This window comes from Podarcis melisellensis, assembly GCF_964234715.1.
Source record: "Podarcis melisellensis genome assembly, chromosome: 9".
NCBI lineage: Eukaryota > Metazoa > Chordata > Lepidosauria > Squamata > Lacertidae > Podarcis > Podarcis melisellensis.
The window spans coordinates 5,799,999-5,819,796 of NC_138541.1; the positions used below are offsets into that span (position 1 = coordinate 5,799,999).

The following is a 19,798-nucleotide window of genomic DNA, read 5'->3' on the forward strand; positions in this document are numbered from 1 at the left end:
CATTTAAACCCAATTGCCCACTGTGCTCAGGAGATATTCAGCAGTAAATTGCAAAGATGCATTTTAATTGGTCGCTATAGCTATTAAAGCAGACTGTTTTGCAATAAATGTCTAAAGGCTGTCACAGTGTCACCTGGAAGATGGAGCATGCTTGTTTTCTCATGCTCCAGAGGCTGGAATGGATTCAACCAATGGATTCAAGTTACAAGAAAGGAGATTCCGACTAAACATCAGAAAGAACTTTCAGAAAGAACAGCAGTTTGACAGTGGAACAGACTCCCTCAGAAGGTGGTAGACTGTCCTTTCTTGAAGATTTCTAAGCAGAGGTTGGCTGGCCATAATCATCATAATAATAATTTATTATTTAAATTCCACCCATCTGGCTGGGTTCCCCCATCAGTCATGGATGCTTTAGTTGAGGTTCCTACATTGCAGGGGGTTGGACTAAATGCCCCTTGGGTCCCTTTCAGCTCTACAATTCTGTGATGCTATAAATTGTCTGCAGGTAGATGGCATGAGGGACGCGGGTGGCGCTGTGGGTAAAAGCCTCAGTGCCTAGGGCTTGCCGATCGAAAGGTCGGCGGTTCGAATCCCCGCGGCGGGGTGCGCTCCCGTTGCTCGGTCCCAGCGCCTGCCAACCTAGCAGTTCGAAAGCACCCTCGGGTGCAAGTAGATAAATAGGGACCGCTTTCTAGCGGGAAGGTAAACGGCGTTTCCGTGTGCAGCTCTGGCTCGCCAGAGCAACGATGTCACACTGGCCACGTGACCCGGAAGTGTCTTCGGACAGCGCTGGCCCCTGGCCTCTTGAGTGAGATGGGCGCACAACCCCAGAGTCTGGCAAGACACGGGCAGGGGTACCTTTACCTTTACTAGATGGCATTTACATGTACACCTGAAGAATTCCCCACAGCCTGGAATTCTGCATGATCAGGGTTCTGGGTTGCATGGAAAGCTCCCTCCTTGCACATTATACATGGGAGAGGGCACACATATACCCGAAGGGGGCAACTGGGCAGGACTCCATTCCTTCCTCACATGTTGATCTAACCAAAGAACAAAACACCTGGATAGGGCAAAATAAAAGACAGCCTTTCTTTCTTGGGATGAAATCCTGCTAGCCTGATGCTATCAGCTTGTCACGGTTACCTCCAATACACTGTGACAGCAAAAGGGTTAAAACAGACTGTCCGCTGTGTAGAAATTGAAGCTGGCATTTAAAACTCAGGATACTAGGAACTGTCTGCTCATCATCCATTCAGGCTGCCATCAGCAATATCCTCCATACTCCAATCATTGCACATCATCTCGTTACCAAGGGAATACAAAGTGATGAGCTGGCTGGGGTAGCGGGGGGAAGAGACTCAGAGGGAAGCTTTCTGTGCACAGTGTTAGCCTACTTTGGAGGCTTTTTCTACATCTGCAAAAGAAAAGAAAGTGACACCACAGTTCCAGCAATTGCACTGGCTTCCTGTTGTCTGCAAGACACAATTCGAGATGCTGGCTTGACTCATACAAAGCTTTAGGCTAAAGAATGAGGCCCAACCAACCCAAGAGACTCTCTCTGTGTGATCCACTGTAATATCTTGGACTCAGAGCGCTCTTAATACAGTAGTACCTCGGGTTACATACACTTCAGGTTACATACGCTTCAGGTTACAGACTCCGCTAACCCAGAAATAGTACCTCGGGTTAAGAACTTTGCTTCAGGATGAGAACAGAAATTGTGCTCTGGCGGTGAGGTGGCAGCGGGAGGCCCCATTAGCTTAAGTGGTGCTTCAGGTTAAGAACAGTTTCACGTTAAGAACGGACCTCCGGAACGAATTAAGTACTTTACCCGAGGTACCATTGTATAGCCATCCTAGGCCCAAGCTACAGGTGCAGGAACATCCTTGGTGCCCCACTCACCCCGCTCTAGTCCTGAAACTCTTATCTCTCCTCCTGGGATACAAACCAAAACCAGAGCATCTTTCGGAAGCTTAAAGACGGCTGTATTTGGACTAGTATTCAATGGCAGAAAGATATGCTGGTGGCATTCAGTGGTTCTATCCACTGCAAGTCCTACTTAGTGTAGACTCGTTTAAATTAATGCCCATGACTAACAATGTTCCCAAGTTAGTAATGGCCATTAATTTAAGTGGATCTTCTCTGAGTAAAACTTTGTTGAATGCAACCTTAGAGGAAGAGGAGGACGTGGTGACTGGGATGTGAGCAGGATGTGGGAAGGAGGGAATTGTTAACATCAAGCCATTCACTGTCACTTCACTACTCCAAATCCCCCTTGAGAAAAGCAGAATGCCTTTCCTTGGCTGAGGAGAGCAGAAGTGGGAACACCTGCAGTCTGGAAGCTAGGGTTGTCCATATTGCCTGAAAAGAAGCAGTCTGGGGACAGTTCATAGCCTGTGCCCAAAACTGGTTTATATACATTGCTTAATCATGTTTACACCTTTCCATGGTTTGCATTATTGTTGCTAATGATGTTTTAAAAGTAGACATGCAACAAAGCATTGCAAAGTACCTTCACCTTACGGCAAGAATGCTCCTGTTCAGGTTTTCAGACACCAATACCCTCCTCCATAATATTATAAGCTATAACCAGCTCAAGCAGGCCATTCTATTTTGTTTTGATTTCCAAGCAATACTCACTGTTCTGTGGTTACTGACCATGAGCCATCTTAAACAGGCTTCTTGATTTAAAGGGGGTGGGGCAGGTTTCCTCCATTAGGATTTGTTGTACATCTGCAAACCTCTGGGTTCCCCCAAGCTTGCTGAAACTTCCCCCTTGTTTCTCAGTGGTCCCATTTTGGCTCCAATCTTGTTGGAACTCAATTTGCTATTAGAGGAAGTGATGTTTGAGATATTTAAAATCTCATTTTATTAACGAAACTATTTCCATCTGGCTGCAGCAGAGAGAGAAATTGAACAGCTGGGTGGACTCCATTGTCTTGGCTGAGAGAGAGGCTAGAAACCATTTGGCTGTTCTCTTTACTGAGCAGTCTCCATTCCAGCTTTTCATTTTAAGAATAATTCTATAACTTTAAGAATGGGTGACTGAGCTTGCTTTCCCCTCTCCATCCCTTTTTCCTCTTGTGCCATATATTTTAGATTGTAAATCTGTGGTTCAACACCATTTAATATTTTCACAGAACCTAGAGATTACAGGCTTTTTTCTTTTTTCTTTTACACCTCCCTCGCCTTGGTCTCCCTTGCTCTCTGTCCAGTTTGCATCTGTAGCACTAAGTCAAACCAGCGTGAATGAGCAAATGTGTGAGTTCCCAGAGCAAAGATCACAGCAGCTGCACTCCTCTCCCAAGTCCTGCTGATGCTGCCATGCACCCAGGAGCTAAGCCATGGTTTAGCTCATGGGTAGGCAAACTAAGGCCCAGGGGCCAGATCCGGCCCAATCGCCTTCTAAATCCGGCCCGCGGACGGTCCAGAAATCAGCATGTTTTTACATGAATAGAATGTGTGCTTTTATTTAAAATGCATCTCTGAGTTATTTGTGGGGCATAGGAATCCGTTCATTTTTCTTCTTCTTCTTCAAAATATAGTCTGGTCCCCCACAAGGTCTGAGGAACAGTAGACCGGCCCCCTGCTCAAAATGTTTGCTGACCCCTGGTTTAGCTTAATGCTACATCTGAACCCAGCCCCATAGTCTCTCTCACTCTAGACCAGGGGTTGTCAGCCTGGTCCCTACCCTCCACTAGTGTGTGTTTCAGGATTCTGGGTGGGCGGTAGGAGGTTCTATGGCACAAGCTGAATCCTCCTTCTATCCAAGCACTGGTGGGCGATAAGGAAATTTTACCATCAAGAAAGATGCATTAGTGAGTGGTAGGTATAAAATGGTTGACTACCCCTGCTCTAGACAAACCACGTGACCCCAGATCTGGATATAATGCTAAGCAAAACCATGGCTTAGTGGCAGGTAAGGGAGAAGCCACAGGACTGCTTGCTGCAGCAGAGATCCTCACACTAGGGACCCATTCATTCACGCTGAGCCATGGTTTGGCTAAGCATTGTATCGACCACTCTATTACACCAGGCACTTTTCTACATTTCTCTTGAACTTTCCATAAAAGGCTTTCAAAGACAGGATGCTTTGCTGGAAGGATCATTTTGACCCACGAGATCCAGTTCTATTTCTGACCCTGTTCTATTGTCTGAGAACTATGCGCTTCCTTTCTGTTCTCTTTCATTTCCCCCACTAGATCTTCTGCTAGGCAAGTTTCATCAGCCTACATACATATACATCAAGGAATGAGCCAGACCTTGATCCTGCTCATACTGAAGTCTCCTACTGTATATGATGGTGTAAATTAAGGGTTGATTAATTTTTATTCTGCAATCACAGCATCCAGTTATGCTCCATTCCTGTACAATTATAGTTATGTTTTTATGAAGGTAGCTCATAAAATCATGCTTGTCATCTCTTCCTAAATAAAGTATATTTTTAGAACTCTTGGGAGGTTGCGTGCCGTGAACCCTACAGTTCAGAAACATCCAGTTTTAAAACATGTTACATCTCATGTTCTCCTTATTAGAAATGCTTACAGAAGACATGCTAGACATATATTCCTACATTCTTTTTTTTAAAGACAACTTACTGCATATTGCTTTTAAAATGTATCTGAGTTTTGTAGTTGCTTCCCATGAACAGTCTAGTATGAAAGTTACTTCAAATTCTTCAAAATAAAAATAGACAATCCGGGTGGGGTGGGGTCAAAAGATTTAAGACCAACTAGCTACTCCTCTCTGGTCTAGCAGAATAGAAACTTGGAAGAGAAATGATACTAGTGTCATTCTGAAATAGGCAAAAAAAGCGTGCACATTTCCCCACAGGGCAATTATTGCATTAAAACACAAGCTACGCACCCAATGTCAGAATCCACAAGAAATGTACACGCACCAAGACCCCAGCATAATCCCTGAAGAGGCCCTATGCTTTCGAAACTAAAGCATCAGACACTCCAGTTTCAGACAACAAAATCCAGAAAAAGCCTGTGTGCCACACAAAAATAACTTCCCTTTTCCCTTATTAGTGGTGTGTCTACAAAAAAGCCCCTCTAATACAATGAGTCAATTTAAACACCAGCTGCCAGACTTGATTATAAGTTATGCCACGCAGTTTCTGCTGCCTGGCCGTAGCAAACAGGTACTACTGTGCATCCTCTGGACAGGTACACTCTCAAGGCTGGAGAAGAACGAGTTGGGTGAGTGGGAAATGAGAATGAGTCTCTTTTGTCAAGTCTCTTTTGCAGTTTGCAAGCATCACTGTTTGTTACTGCTACTTGGTTTCCTAAAATGGCATGGAGGAAAAATTAAAAATTGGTGGGAAACACAAAACAGTAATTTTGAGACTCTACCTCTGTGGAGTGCAGATAAATTCACTGAACAGGTGGTGGCTTAAGGGCTTAGTGGTTAGCTTGATAACCACTGTGTAACACACAAATTCCATGTTAGGGATCATTAGGAAAGGGACTAGAAAGTTAAACTGCTAATATCACAATGGCATTACGCAAAACTATGGCACAAATGCACTTGGAATACTGCATACAGGTCTGGTTTTGTCACCTCAAAAGGGATATTGTAGCGTTAGAAAAGGTTCAGAAAAGGGCAACCAACATTATCGTGGGACTAGAGCAACACACACGGGATGCGGGTGGCGCTGTGGGTAAAACCTCAGTGCCTAGGACTTGCTGATCGCAAGGTCGGCGGTTCGAATCCCCGTGGCGGGGTGAGCTCCCGTCGTTTGGTCCCAGCTCCTGCCCACCTAGCAGTTCGAAAGCACCCCTAAGTGCAAGTAGATAAATAGGTACCGCTTTATAGCGGGAAGGTAAACGGCGTTTCTGTGTGTGGCACTGGTGCTGGCTCGCCAGTTGCAGCTTCGTCACGCTGGCCACGTGACCCGGAAATGTTTTCGGATGGCGCCGGCTCCCGGCCTCTTGAGCGAGATGAGCGTGCAACCCTAGAGTCGGTCACGACTGGCCCGTACGGGCAGGGGTACCTTTACCTTTAGAGCAACACACACCTGTGGAGGGCGGGGTATAAATAATAAATTATTATTATATTATTATTATTTAGTTTAGTAAATAAGGCAATGATAAAGGTAAAGGGACCCCTGACCATTAGGTCCAGTCGCGGACGACTCTGGGGCTGTGGCGCTCATCTCGCTTCATTGGCCGAGGGAGCCGGCGTACATGGGGAGGGAGCCGGCTTCCGGGTCATGGGGCCAGCATGACCAAGCCACTTCTGGCGAACCAGAGCAGCACACGGAAACGCCGTTTACCTTCCCGCTGGAGCAGTACCTATTTATCTACTTGCATTTTGACGTGCTTTCGAACTGCTAGGTTGGCAGGAGCAGGGACCGAGCAACGGGAGCTCACCCCATCACGGGGATTTGAACCGCCGACCTTCTGATTGGCAAGCCCTAGGCTCTGTGGTTTAACCCACAGCGCCACCCGCGTCCCAAGGCAATGATAGAGTTGTATAAACTTATACAAAGTATAGAGAAAGCAAATGAAATTTTTCTACCTCTGGAACCCAGGCCTACCCAACAAAGTGTACATTGGAAAACTCAGGATAAACAAAAGCAAGCACTTTTTTCACACAGTACATAGTTTACCTCTGTCACCAACTTCATGATGACCAACTCAAGTGGCTTTAAAAAGGGAAATTCACAGGGGATAAGCTGCAATGGCTATGTTCTCCCTCCACTGCCAGAGGCATTATGACTATGAGGACTAGTTGCTGGCAATCGCAGGTGGGGAGAGTGTTGTCCTACTCAGGTTCTGCTTCCAGGCTTCCCATAGGCAACGGATTGGCCACAGCAGGGCGCTTAAGTTCTTAAGACTGTTTGAAACTAGAGCTGAAGAGAAGGAAAACAGTGTTGCTACTCTAGAGAGGGAACGTGCTGGGCTGCTGTGAATAAAAAGCAGAGCTGGCGTGCATTTAAACTAAAACTGAAAGTGCAAAACTATAAGCAGCCTGGTATAACCGATTCTCAAAGTCCTCCCCCCCAATATTTACTTTTAATTGAGTCTTCCAGATTTGCCCATATATCTCCCTCCTTTAAGCAGTAGCAGTTTATCCATACCATAATCAGAAATGAAGTTTGGTTACAAAAAACACACATTTCCAGAATGAAAATACAATAAAATAAAATACACCTGTATAAATAGCAAACAGGTGCTATCGATAACATAGCGAGCTTCTTCACAGAAGGGCAGGCAGCAATCCTACTTGTATATATCCAGAATGCTAGTTTAGAATGAAAGCCCAAATTCTCACAATTCTTCATAAAAGGGCATGTTCTGTATTTAATAAAAATATGGAAAATTCCAAGATGCTAACATGCCAAGTAGTATCCTCCATGTTGCAGATATGAGGAAGGGCTTACCTAAGGTCAGCTAGTAAAAACATACAACTGAGGGAAAATTTAGTTGCCTGCCTCCCAGTTAGTATATTGTATGTTTAGCTACTATTCCATATCAACTCTCTTAGTAATCTGTCCTAACAGAAAGTCTGAGATTTACAGGCAGATTGCAACTTGCCAAAGGCTACCCAGTGTGCTTTACCTGCTAAGGAGTGTTGAACTCTTCACCCCAACCTCCAAGCCAAATTTTCTTTCTACTAATACAAACTCTTTGTTTACAAAATCAAACAGGTTAAAAGTCACCTGGTGGGAAGGAACAGAAATCTTTCAGCTATCCTATGTTGTGTTTTTGATTGCAAAACATGTGTTGAAAATATGTTAGAGGGTTTTTGTTTTTTAAATTTTTTTTTAAAGGTTCTCTTGCACAGGAAGGTTAAAAGTACATGGGGATGTTTTCCTATGCAAGGCCAAAGGTTCATCATAAGAGGCTATGCTCCTCCTGATTAGTTATAAGGCAGGGAGAGGAGTGGAAATATTGCACCGAATTTTTCCGAGTATAAGACGCCCCCATGTATGAGACGACCCCTGTATTTTGGGGCCGCAACAAAAACATTGGGGTGGGGGGGTTGCTCGCCACCAAAAGCCCACCTGCTCACTCGACACAACTACAGTCAACTGCGCGCACGCCTCGCCGCTGCTGTAAATCGACCGCCCAATTACCGCAGTCACAGCCAATCATCAGCAGGCCTTGCCACAGCAACCAATCACACGCTCAATCGCCACTGCCAATCCCCTGCTGGCTGCTGCCATCAATCACCCGTTCACCCTCTGCTATCCATGTATAAGACAACCCGCAATTTCTCCCTATTATTTCTAAGGAAAAAATATTGTCTTATACATGGAAAAATACGGTATGCAGGTCAGCAGAGTCCCCACCCATGCTGGCAAAGAGAGTACAGCAGGGGTGTGGAACCTCCGGCCAAGGGGTCAAATACAGCCTTCCATACTTCTCTCTCTGGCCCTTGGAACGCTCTCCCATTCATATAATGAATAGGGAAGAACTCTCTTTGAAAACTCCAATTTTGCTCTTCTGGGGGCTGTTATATACAGTTCCATCTTGAAGCCCCTTTCACTAGCCAAGGCTGTTGTACCACCTGCAACTGTATTAAATTCTGTTAAACCCAGTTGCAGCTATTACCGCACTGTTTATCATCTTGCTTAGACTGTTGCAGAGGATTGTGTGTTATGCTTGCCTTTGAAGACAGTTTTGGAAACTGAGATGAATATTAACTGGGACCAAACCTATGAAAACATATTATGCCAGTTTTGAAACAGCTGCACTGGCTGCATGTCCATTTCCAGGCACAATTCAAAGAGCCTTAATAATTTGGGGCCAAGGTGCTAATCTGCCTTGCCATTAAGATTTACTTTCAAGGCCAAGCAGGTGGCAATAAACCCTTTTCTCTTGTGGCATCCCAACTTATTGAATTTTCCACCCAGAGAGGATCACCTGGTGCTGTCCCTGTTCAGCTCTTGGTGCCGGGTGAAAATCTTTGCTGTTTTTTGGTGGGGGGAGGTTGGTTTTATATTGGATTTTTACTGCCTGTTCATTGTTCTGTAGGTTTTTTTTAAAAAAAATTATACCAAAATATTTTTGTGTTTAATCCGTAAAGTATTCTGGGAGTGTTAAACGATCATTCAACCAACTTTTTTAAAAAATAAAAAATGAGTTGTCTCCATGAAATGTCTCTCCCCCCCCCCCAAAAAAAATCTCCACCTGTTTGTAATATTCGTGCTTGTTTCTCAGGCAACATGAATTTAGTCTGAGTTCACGGTTTCAATAGATGCTGTCAGATATTTTCCTGAAAGCCAAATATGGCATAGGCCTTCCTTCCTGCAGTGATTTAATAATCCTGTCAGAAAGAGAAATGACCAAGTGTTTGTGGCAACATTTATAAGGCAGAGTTGCTTAGTGTTCAGTCCCTGCAACTGTTGGGTTGTGTACTTTTTCCAATAAAAAGGCTGGCTCAGATCACTCTGTCGTCACATAAATCTTGGTTTAATTTATTGGCCCTCTTGCAACTTTCATAGTGTGCACACATTTGAAAGCCTGTAGTTCTAGCAGCAGTTATAATTAGGGCTGTTCTAGCTTCCAGAAAGCCTAACCTGTCAGGCATGAAACCATATTGTTTTGTAGTCCCAACAGTTTGGTACAGTTGCCTATTGCATACAACTCCCTCTGTTTCTCCCTGAGAAACACAAGTTACCAGAATACCTGGGGTAAACTGGAGGTATGCACAAGTATACTGCTTCCAAAAATTGCCCACATATATCCAAGTAACTCAGATATCTAAACTAGGCACCAAATAGCACCTTAAACCTGAGTTGCAGTTGCCACAGCTATCTATTCGCCAGGGGGTTGGACTAAATGACCCACAGGAACCCTTCCAACGCTACAATTCTACAATTCTGTGACTCTATGATCACAACCACATTGCTTGACTATAGATTGTTCTTATAACAATTCATTTGTCCCAGTATGCATGATGGAGAAACATACACAGTGAAAATGGGAAGGGTATAAACTATGGGCTAAGGCAGAGGTTTTTAAACCATGGTCTGTGAGTTCCTGTGGAAAGGCTGTAGCACAGTCAAATATATCTATAATCAGCACTTATGTCCCTTAATGTGGTGATGGAGAACTAAGGTGCCCAGCAAGGGGTCCATGATTCACGAAGCACAAGATGCACATCTTTTGCTGTGCACAACTCAGTTGGCTCGATGGAGATGTCTGTCGCCAACTTGGTGGCCACAAATCTCCACATAGTTTCATATGGACCCATGCCAGTAGCAAAATGTGTCTAGTGCCCAGGGAATTTCAAACGCTGCATGCAAGAATGAAAAGGGGTGGGGGTGAGGAAGAGAAGAGTCATGCCATGACTGTTTCATTTCCTTTTATCATGACTTGTGCAGGGTGGTGCACTCAACTCTTCAACACTCAGCAAGACACACAGATGCGAGTGGAGGGAAGGCAGTGATAGCAACGTGAGTAGCAGCACTGCTGCTGACTGAGAAAGACGGACCCACACCTTGCTCACTGAGAAAGATGGACACACTCTGCAAAAGTAGGGCAGGAGTCCATCATGGGTCACTCATGCACACTCTCAAGTCCACAACTATTCAGTACCACAACACATCTGCTGAGAGAAAGCCAAAATAAAAGAGTGCAGGTATCCAGGAAGGGTGGCTGGATATGAGTTGCTTGGCCAGAACATGCAATGAAGGGAAGGAGCTTCCTGCCCCCAACATCTCCATTTCATAAGTAAGAAGGAGGACCCCCAGCAGCTGCCAGGTGAAACCCAGACATAGGACTACATTTTACAACAGGTCCCATTTGCCTGTATCTCAAGTACTGGTAATTGGGAAAAGTACATACAGAATAAGGAAAAGCATTTTTTAAAGTGTGTGTGTGTGTGTGTGTGTGTGTGTGTGTGTGTGTGTGTCCTGATAGCAAGTGGTATGAAACATCTTTGGTGCTGAATGATCTGGGTGATACGAACCAGTTTTCCATGCATGTGTACCACTCTGTAGAAGACCAGAGGAACTCTGATAGTTGTAGTAGTAGTAGAAGAAGAAGAAGAAGAAGAAGAAGAAGAAGAGGAGGAGGAGTTGTTTGGATTTGATATCCCGTTTTATCAGTAGCCTAAGGAGTCTCAAAGTGGCTAACATTCTCCTTTCCCTTCCTTCCCCACAACAAACACTCTGTGAGGTGAGTGGGGCTGAGAGACTTCAGAGAAGTGTGACTAGCCCATGGTCACCCAGCAGCTGCATGTGGAAGAGCGGGGAAGCGAATCTGGTTCACCAGATTACGAATCCACCGCTCTTAACCACAACACCACACTGACTCTCAATATAGCATTGGAAAAGCAAGGAGTATCACTCATCAGCTCAACTCACAATTGCCTCCATTTTAACCTATTAAACTGAGACCTAAGTTACTTGCATCATCAGAAAGTTTGGAAAATCAAGACAGAAAGACCTCATTAGAGCAAAGCCTAGCCATCATACATTGTTTCTTAGGAATGCAAAACAGAACAGGCAAATGTCACTGGAAAGTGTCAAGAAGCCTATGTGGTCCTCATCTGACAAAGCACAGCAAAACCCAAGCAGGAAGCAGTTAATTATAGAACAATGGTTTCAGCATATATAGGATGGGGGAGATTAGGGCACTGAGTCCTTACAATGAGTCCTCGCAATGGTACAGTAGGGGGAAAAGCTAATAGTAAGAACAAGTAGTAAGAAAAGTCTTCAGAAACAAAGGCTTGGCGATGCTGCAGCCATCTGACCAGAAGAACAAAATATATTAGTTGTCTTAATTTATTTACCAAGGCCTGAACTCCTCTTCAAAATCCTTGCCCTAAAAAAAGGTACGTAACAGTTGAAAAACATCAACTGTTAAGTACCTTATTCAAGCAGATGGATACATTCTGGCCTTCAGCTCCCCCCCGCTCCCAAAAAAGGAAAATATGGATTCAAATTATCTTCAGGGTTGCTACCTCCTTCTTCCATGCATGCACACACATGCTGTATCTAGTGCCTGGGGCCACAGAATATTTTCTCTACAGCATTAAAAGGATTAATTCATTCACCAATGTAATTTATTCTCTATAGTAGCCCCAACCAGTCCCTCTCCAAAAAAGAGAGAGGATGCATCTACAAGATCGCCACTTACTTGCAAACACCTGATTATATCAAATGTTAAGAATATTACAGAATACATTTCTCTTCTAAATGTTTTTGAAGGATGAAGCCAGATTAACAGTAACCAATAAGCAAATAGTCACACACAAGAGAGATGGCCCTTAGACTCTCTATTTACATTTAGAAACATTCCAGTTAGCATATGCCAGATCAAGCATTTGTTTTTAGTCTGCCATTTCCCCGGAGATATCACCACCTATAGAAGAAATTGCAAGGAGAAATTGCAATTACCAGAATCCCAATGTCAAGAATGTAATCTTACCCAAAATCAAGGCAAAATGTAAAAAATTATCAATACTGAATTAAGCATTTTTACAGCACAATTCTATGCATGGGTTTTTTTCCTATTTAAAAAACACACACACACACCACATTATTTGTTACCTGCTCAAAGGCCAGACGGGTTAACAATTCAACTAGATATGTGAAAACAATACTTCATTTTTCTGTCCAGCTTTGCTAGACGTTATGGACTTCTGTCTCAACTGCCTAAAACATTTCACGTCCTACAGCCCAAGGCCAGACTAACATCCAATGTGATCTGTTTCTGAACCACCATGTCTTTAGCACTGCCAAGAGATTTTTACTTCCTAAAGAATTATGACCACTTTAAGTAGGATTTCAAAACCCCAACTTCCTTTTCCATATGTTTTAATGTGCAGTTGGGCTACAATCTGACATTGCCACAAATTGCAGTAGTGCCAGAATCCTCAATTATTCAATTAATTTTCATCAGTTTTAACTACTTACAGACTATTCTTCTCCCACAGCTTCCCACTGCTTCTTTAATGTGAAGCCTACAGCCAAGTAGTATCAAAGCAAATTAACACACTTGGGGAACATGTTCCTCTCATGAGAAATACATTCTGATTTGTATTACAAAGAAAATAAAAAAGAGTGCAGAGATGCATGTATCCTCCCAGGTTTTTAAAATGCGTATTTTACTGAATTGGGGTATGTTCAGATATTGACACCACACACAACAAACCAAGAAGGGGGAGGGAAAGGGAAAGGGGAGAGTAGTGGGCCAATATTCATTGGCTCTGCTCATTTTCCATTTACAGGGCTATTGCCAAATACCCTTACATTCAGCTAGGGTTGGAGTTCAGCAGAGGTATCATTCTAGCAACTCATGTTCCCATTAAGTGAAGAAGTAAAAGAGACACACTAAACACATTAGCCAAAACGATCTATTCTAGGGGCCATTCCAGCTGGGAGACAGGCAGGGTGCATTCTTCATGCAACACTATGCCAAAAGCTCCAAAAAGAGGATTTCTCGCCTTAAATTCCAAACGTTAAAAGCCATTTTTGAAGCCATCAAAGCCCCATGTAAGCACAGCCTGTGCACGAACAAGGACGCAAGATTGCTAGTGCATACACTTTTTCACATTGTTTATTCACTTCCAGTACTAATGCATTCCAGACCCCCCAAGTGTTCCTATTTTCAAGGGATGTCCCTGATTTAGAGAAGTCGTCCCAATTTTCTGATTTGATCCCAGAATTTCCCACTTTCCTTAGGACGTCCCTACAGTCATACCTCGGGTTACGAACGCTGTGGGTTGTGCGTTTTCGGGTTGCCGACCATGCCGAACCCAGAAGTACCAGAACGGGTTACTTCTGGGTTTCGGCGCTCACACATGCATTTGAGGGTATGGAGTTATCCAACCCCTGAGCTGTCTAAAGGCAAAGCTATATAGGGAAGTTTCTTAATATTTAACGTTTTATTATGTTTTTATATATGTTGGAAGCCGCCCAGAGTGGCTGGGACAACCCAGTAAGATGTGCAGGGTATAAATAGTATAAATAGTAAAATGTTCGTTATGGAATGGGACGTCCCTACTTTCATCAGAGAAATGTTGGAGGGTATGGCATGCTAGTACACCCGGCACACAGCCCCACTTATGGGATACTCTCAAGGGAGCCTCACCTGACACATAAATATTTTCACTGTTTGACAACCCCCCCCCCAGCTCCAGCACTGAAGTGTTAATCTTCTTGCAGTTGGTGGTTTTGGGGATGGGGGGGTTATTATGCAGTGGTTGGGCTGGTGGTAATGGAATGGTTTTTATTGCTTTAGTGTCTCAGTGTTTTTTATTGGTTTTTTTACATTCTGTATTGTATGTTTATTCTTCAAGGTGCTTTGAGACTTACATATAGCAAATACAATGGTACCTCCGGTTGTGGACGGGATCCGTTCCAGAGCTCCGGTCGGATCCCAAGGTTTCCGCAACCAGAAGGACTGCCTCTGCGCATGCACGCGTGGTGGTGGAGTGCTTCTGCGCATGCGGCAAAACCCGGAAAAATACTTCTGGGTTGCAGTGTTCACATCCTGAAGGATACGCAACTGGAGGTGTGTGGTACCACTGTAGTAATTACTGTATTTTTCCATGTACAACACAATCCCTATTTTTTGGGACTCCAAATTAATAAAATGGGGGGGGGATGCCCAGAGTTGTTGAACTTTTCGGGAGGGGGGTGTTGACAATCACACACGTCACAGAAGGCACCTATCCCAACCTTGCTGCATATGCCAATCACCCACCCAATCAAACCCTTGTCTCATACATTAAAAAATACGGTAGTATCCAAGTTACAGTGGTACCTTGGTTTACAACCATAATCCGTTCCGGAGGTCCAGTTGTAAACCAAAACAGGTTGTAACCCAAGGTGCGCTTTCACCAATGGGGCCTCCCCCCAAAAATGGGCTGTAATCCAAAAAAGGGGACACACACTTCCGGGTTTGACATGGTTGTAATCCAAAGCGGTTGCAAATGAAGGTACCACTGTATTTGTTTCACTGACTGCAGGTTCTTTCCATACAAGTGATTATCAAATTATTTTAGGTGCCATATACAGGGTTGATTTTACATGTTCACATCACATACTGTTTCCCACCAATATACACACACACCTAGCTTCCTGCTAGGAGTTCTCGTACGCAGTATATTTTGGGTATTTCTTTTATTAAACAGAAGTATTATTAGAACTGCTAGCAGGGGGCATTCCCTGGAGTAAGGGAGGTGGCTTTGATACCCAAAAGAAAGCATCTTCTTTCATCAAACATTTAATATCTTCAAAGTTATGAAACAGTCATCCTCTCCAAATTTCATAACAGAAAACCCCATCAACAAGTATCCACCCCAAGCACTGAGGACTGGATTGCAGCTTGGGGGCTCCTTTTTTACTTATACCTTGTGCAGAATTTGATCTGCAATAATAAAGCTTGCTTTCAATTTTTAAAAAAGACCCCAAGCAAGCATTGGTATACACTGGATTGTCCAGTGTCATGATAGTGGATTCACAGACAGGTACAGGTGTATTATTACTTTCCTCAAAAAGAATGCTGAAAAGCAAACCATTTATTATGGATAGCAATGATATCACAGGTTTCTCATCAAAATAACATGAATGTTTTTGCCTGCTCCTAATGCTGAGTTAACTGGCCATACCCTTTCCCTCCTCATATCCGGCTTGTGTAAAAGAACAAGACTCTCTTTTTGCCAATTAAACCTGTTGCAGCTGGACTCTCCAGCTAATTGAAGGCAGGAGCAAAGTCTTCCAAGTCCAACCATTTTCCTGCCAAGGAAAAGACGCATTCTTATGCATTCATTAAGAGTGCTACTCTCTATACAAAGGCTGTTTCAGTTCACACAATAGCCATGTCGTCTCTCATCACCCAACACCTCAGGAAAAGCCAGGGCCAAAAGGCAACTGATTGAGGACGCAGGTCCTGGAAGCCTAGGAGAGATCATTACCAAGCCTCATTACTTCCAAAACATTCAAGAAGCATCTTAGATTAGCATATTTGCCATCTACTTTTCTGTCCCTCTCCAGTTCTGACTGCTAGGGTCACAAAGCGAAGAAAGTGATCAAACAATTGGGTCAAACAATTCCGAAAACCAAAACTATTCCAAAGGCTATTGAATTTCAAAATCATGATATGCAAATAATCATTATTCTGTAATTGCCGGAAGCCAATTTTGACCATTAAGAGTAGCTTTCCTCAGTCTGGTGCCCTCTAAATTGGATGACAACTGCTGGCTGGAGCTGATATGAGTTGTACTCCATCATATCTAGAGTGCACCACCCACCATGTAGGGTGCAAACATGGCAACACCAACTCAGCATCAGCAGCCAGAGAAAATAATTGGCCTTGGGCATGATCCTTGCTTGCCCTTGAGCAGCTCCCAGCCTCATGCAGGATACACTGTCAACCGGATTCACAGTAAAACCTCTTATTGCTGACTGCTTAAATACCACTCACACATTTAGAAAGGGAAAGATATTCAATCCCCCTGGTTGCCCAGAGATACACCCTCCTACTGAGAACCACCAATTTGGAAGTCGAGCAGCCACATGAACTGCTGCTATAGGCACCTAATGTATGTCCATCACTGACTTAAGACATACCACCTCTTAGATACAGGGACCATCTAAGTTTGACTGGTTTTCTCTAGTCCTCCAATGGAATATGGGGAGGGGGAGAGAATTAGGGAGAGGAATCACTGGGTCCACTCACTTTGGGGAAAATGTCAGAAGAGCTATGTGCTTCGTCAGCCTCGCCCTACTGTGTGCTGGTAGGGACCTTAAGGTAAAGGTAAAGGGACCCCTGACCATTAGGTCCAGTCATGGCCGACTCTGGGGTTGCGGCGCTCATCTCGCTTTATTGGCCAAGGGAGCCAGCGTACAGCTTCCGGGTCATGTGGCCAGCATGACTAAGCCGCTTCTGGAGAACCAGAGCAGCGCACAGAAACGCTGTTTACTTTCCCGCCAGAGCGGTACCGATTTATCTACTTGCACTTTGATGTGCTTTCGAACTGCTAGGTTGGCAGGAGAAGGGACCGAGCAACAGGAGCTCACCCCGTCGCGGGGATTCGAACCGCCAACCTTCTGATCAGCAAGTCCTAGGCTCTGTGGTTTAACCCACAGCGCCACCATAGGAGGATATAATTTTAGAGTTGTGATGGCCTTACTAAGAAGCACTGGATAGGTCTGAGGGGGAAAGATGCTTTGGAGAGGAAAGTTGGGGCAGCAAAGAAGAGGAAGCCTTCCCAGATAAGTCACCCTCTTCCCCAAAATCGGGCTCCTGGGTGTAAGTATCTTTCTGTCCTTTGGGTAGAAGGTTGTACTGGAGTTGCAGAAATTGTCCCCAAATATGTATGTCCTTCCCTTTAAGGTTTGGGTTCTGACTGGTTGACTCAAGGTCAGCTCCTCAAAACATGGACAAGGAGCCTAATTTCCAGGGAAGTAATAGTACCACTCTATTCTGCCTTGGTCAGACCACATCTGGAATACTGTGTGCAGCTGAAGGAGCTGGGTATGTTTAGCCTTGAATAGAAGAGACTGAGAGGAGATATGATAGCCATTTTCAAATATCTCAGGGGCTGTCACATGGGAGACGGAGCAAGCTTGTTTTCTTCTGCTCTGGAGGGTAGGAATTGAACCAGTGGCTTCAAGTTACAAAAAAAAAGGATATTCCAACTGTCAGGAAACTGCCATCGGAGCCAGAGGTGGAGGCAAGGCTCCCAAGCGATGCTGGAGAAGGGCCCAGCAGGGAGAGAGGCATCTCATCGGCTGGGGAAGGAAATCAGCGTAACACCAAGGATAAAGGGGGGCAGATGGGGGAATCGGCAAGGGGGCTCCAGGACTCCTCGCCGGAGACCAGCGGGGAGAGCACGGGTCCTCCGCTGCCCACACCCACCCTGCGCAGAAGACTTCCGTGCAGGGAGAGTAGGCGGAGACTTGGCATCAAAGAACTTCTTTGCTGGAAGAGGTTCAAGAAACGCCCACTGACGGATTCTGCTAGTGACTGAAACAGCCACGAAGGGCTGTCCAGACAGAAAAGGTTTAACCAGGCAACCTAGCCAGGAGTGGCGGCAACTTACGCACGAGCAACCCCTATAACCATTACACCAACTAAACATCAGGAAAAACTTTCTGACAGTAAGAGCTGTTTGACAGTAGAAGAGTCTCCCTTGGGAGGTTGCGGACTCCCATTCCTTGGATGTTTTAAAGAAGAGGTTGGATGGCCGTCTGTCATGGATGCTTTAGCGGAGATTCCTGCATTGCAGGGGGTTGGACTAGATGACCCTTGTGACCCCTTCCAGCTCAACAATTCTATGGTTCCAATCCTCCTGCAACTGCTGCACCTATAGCCTGATCCATCAGGGCTCTTATGTCCACTTTTCCTTTTTTAAAAAAAAGCGAACTTACAGTGCTAGATTGTGTGACACATTTGTACAGTGACATCATAGAACACAGAGCCCTGGCCATTAGATGAACTTTGGAGAGGGAAGAAAAGGGCGGAATCACTCCTAGTTGAAGATAGGATTCTATGCTGCAGTAAGCAGGGATCTCTTTTCACTTCAAGGGCTGGTACCGCAGCAGGTCTGTGCCCCCCATTCTCTCTCTCTCTCTCTCTCTCTCTCACACACACACACACACACACACACACACACACCAGCACAACCTTTCTGAGTCAGCGTGGAAAAATGTTTTACACAGAGGTGTTCTGTATAAAGTCACAGCTATTAGGAGCAGAGAAGAATTTCCTAGAACTGTTTAAACAGACTTTTCACATCAGAGAAAGTTTTCCCTTTGCTGTAATACTCTTTAGCCACTTAATATGCATTTTACAGTTTTGTAGTGCTAAGGGGAAATCCCTCTCTTTTCAAAGACTCTACCCAGCATTCTTCCAAAGCTCTTTCGGGCAGACTAGGCAAGTCATGCTTGGGAGGAGAAAAATGAAGCCACTTCCCTCACATTGTTGCTGAAAGAATCCATGGAAGCCATCCAAGTCCCAGTAAAATCAATGGACAGAAAACAAACAAACCCATCTGACTTTAAGAAAGTAAGTCTCTTTTGCTTCCCAAAATGCCGAACCCTGAACAAAAGTACAAGAAGGAAATGAAAACAAGGCCAATTAATTAAACTTACAGATCCCAAGTGGCAGTTTAAAGCATTCAAAAGTTAAATAGGTTAAAGAGAAGGGAAGACATGGAGTCAATCTCAAATGTTCTAAGGGACACCCAAAATGTAGTACATAGTTCGCAGGGCGGAACTTTCATGAGAAATGGATCCCGAGGGTTAAAATGTTGGATCACATCTTTATGCACACTGATGACCCTATATAAATTATTAATAATGCCAAATTCTAATCAACCTCAGATAGTCAGTGTCTATCTACCCCACAAATCCCCAACACAAATTAGAAGCCATACTACACATAAAAAATGTTGAAAGATGTTCCTTTTACCATTAGACACTCGTTGTTGTTATTATGTGTTACATTTACATACATAATGTACATACAGTGCTACCTCGGGTTAAATTCGTTCCGGAGGTCCGTACTTAACCTGTAACTGTTCTTAACCTAAAGCACCACTTTAGCTAATGGGGCCTCCTGCTGCCGCCGCACCGCCGGAACACATTTTCTGTTCTCATCCTGAAACAAAGTTCTTAACCCGAGGTAATATTTCTGGGTTAGCAGAGTCTGTAACCTGAAGCGTATGTAACCTGAAGCGTATGTAACCCGAGGTTCCACTGTACACACATATATTTCCATACATAAATCCATTACTCTTCCTCCTTTCATTTAGTCATTTTCCCCAATCTTGAAGTATGGAAACTGCTAACTCGTCAGGGCAGAAGCCTCTTTTGCATTTATGC

The 19,798-nt window shown here is 44.3% G+C and overlaps 2 protein-coding genes across 4 annotated transcripts in view; one reads left to right on the plus strand and one right to left on the minus strand.

Moving 5' to 3' along the window:
• Window positions 1-16,848, plus strand: part of LZTS3 (leucine zipper tumor suppressor family member 3) — a 327,722-nt gene extending 310,874 nt beyond the window's left edge. Inside the window, exon 6 of the mRNA XM_081925000.1 lies at window positions 16,728-16,848. The gene's annotated coding sequence lies outside the window, so the exon portion shown is untranslated. The remainder of the gene's footprint in view (window positions 1-16,727) is intronic.
• Window positions 1-19,798, minus strand: part of PTPRA (protein tyrosine phosphatase receptor type A) — a 139,718-nt gene that overhangs the window by 84,178 nt on the left and 35,742 nt on the right. The gene's annotated exons all lie outside the window — the stretch shown is intronic.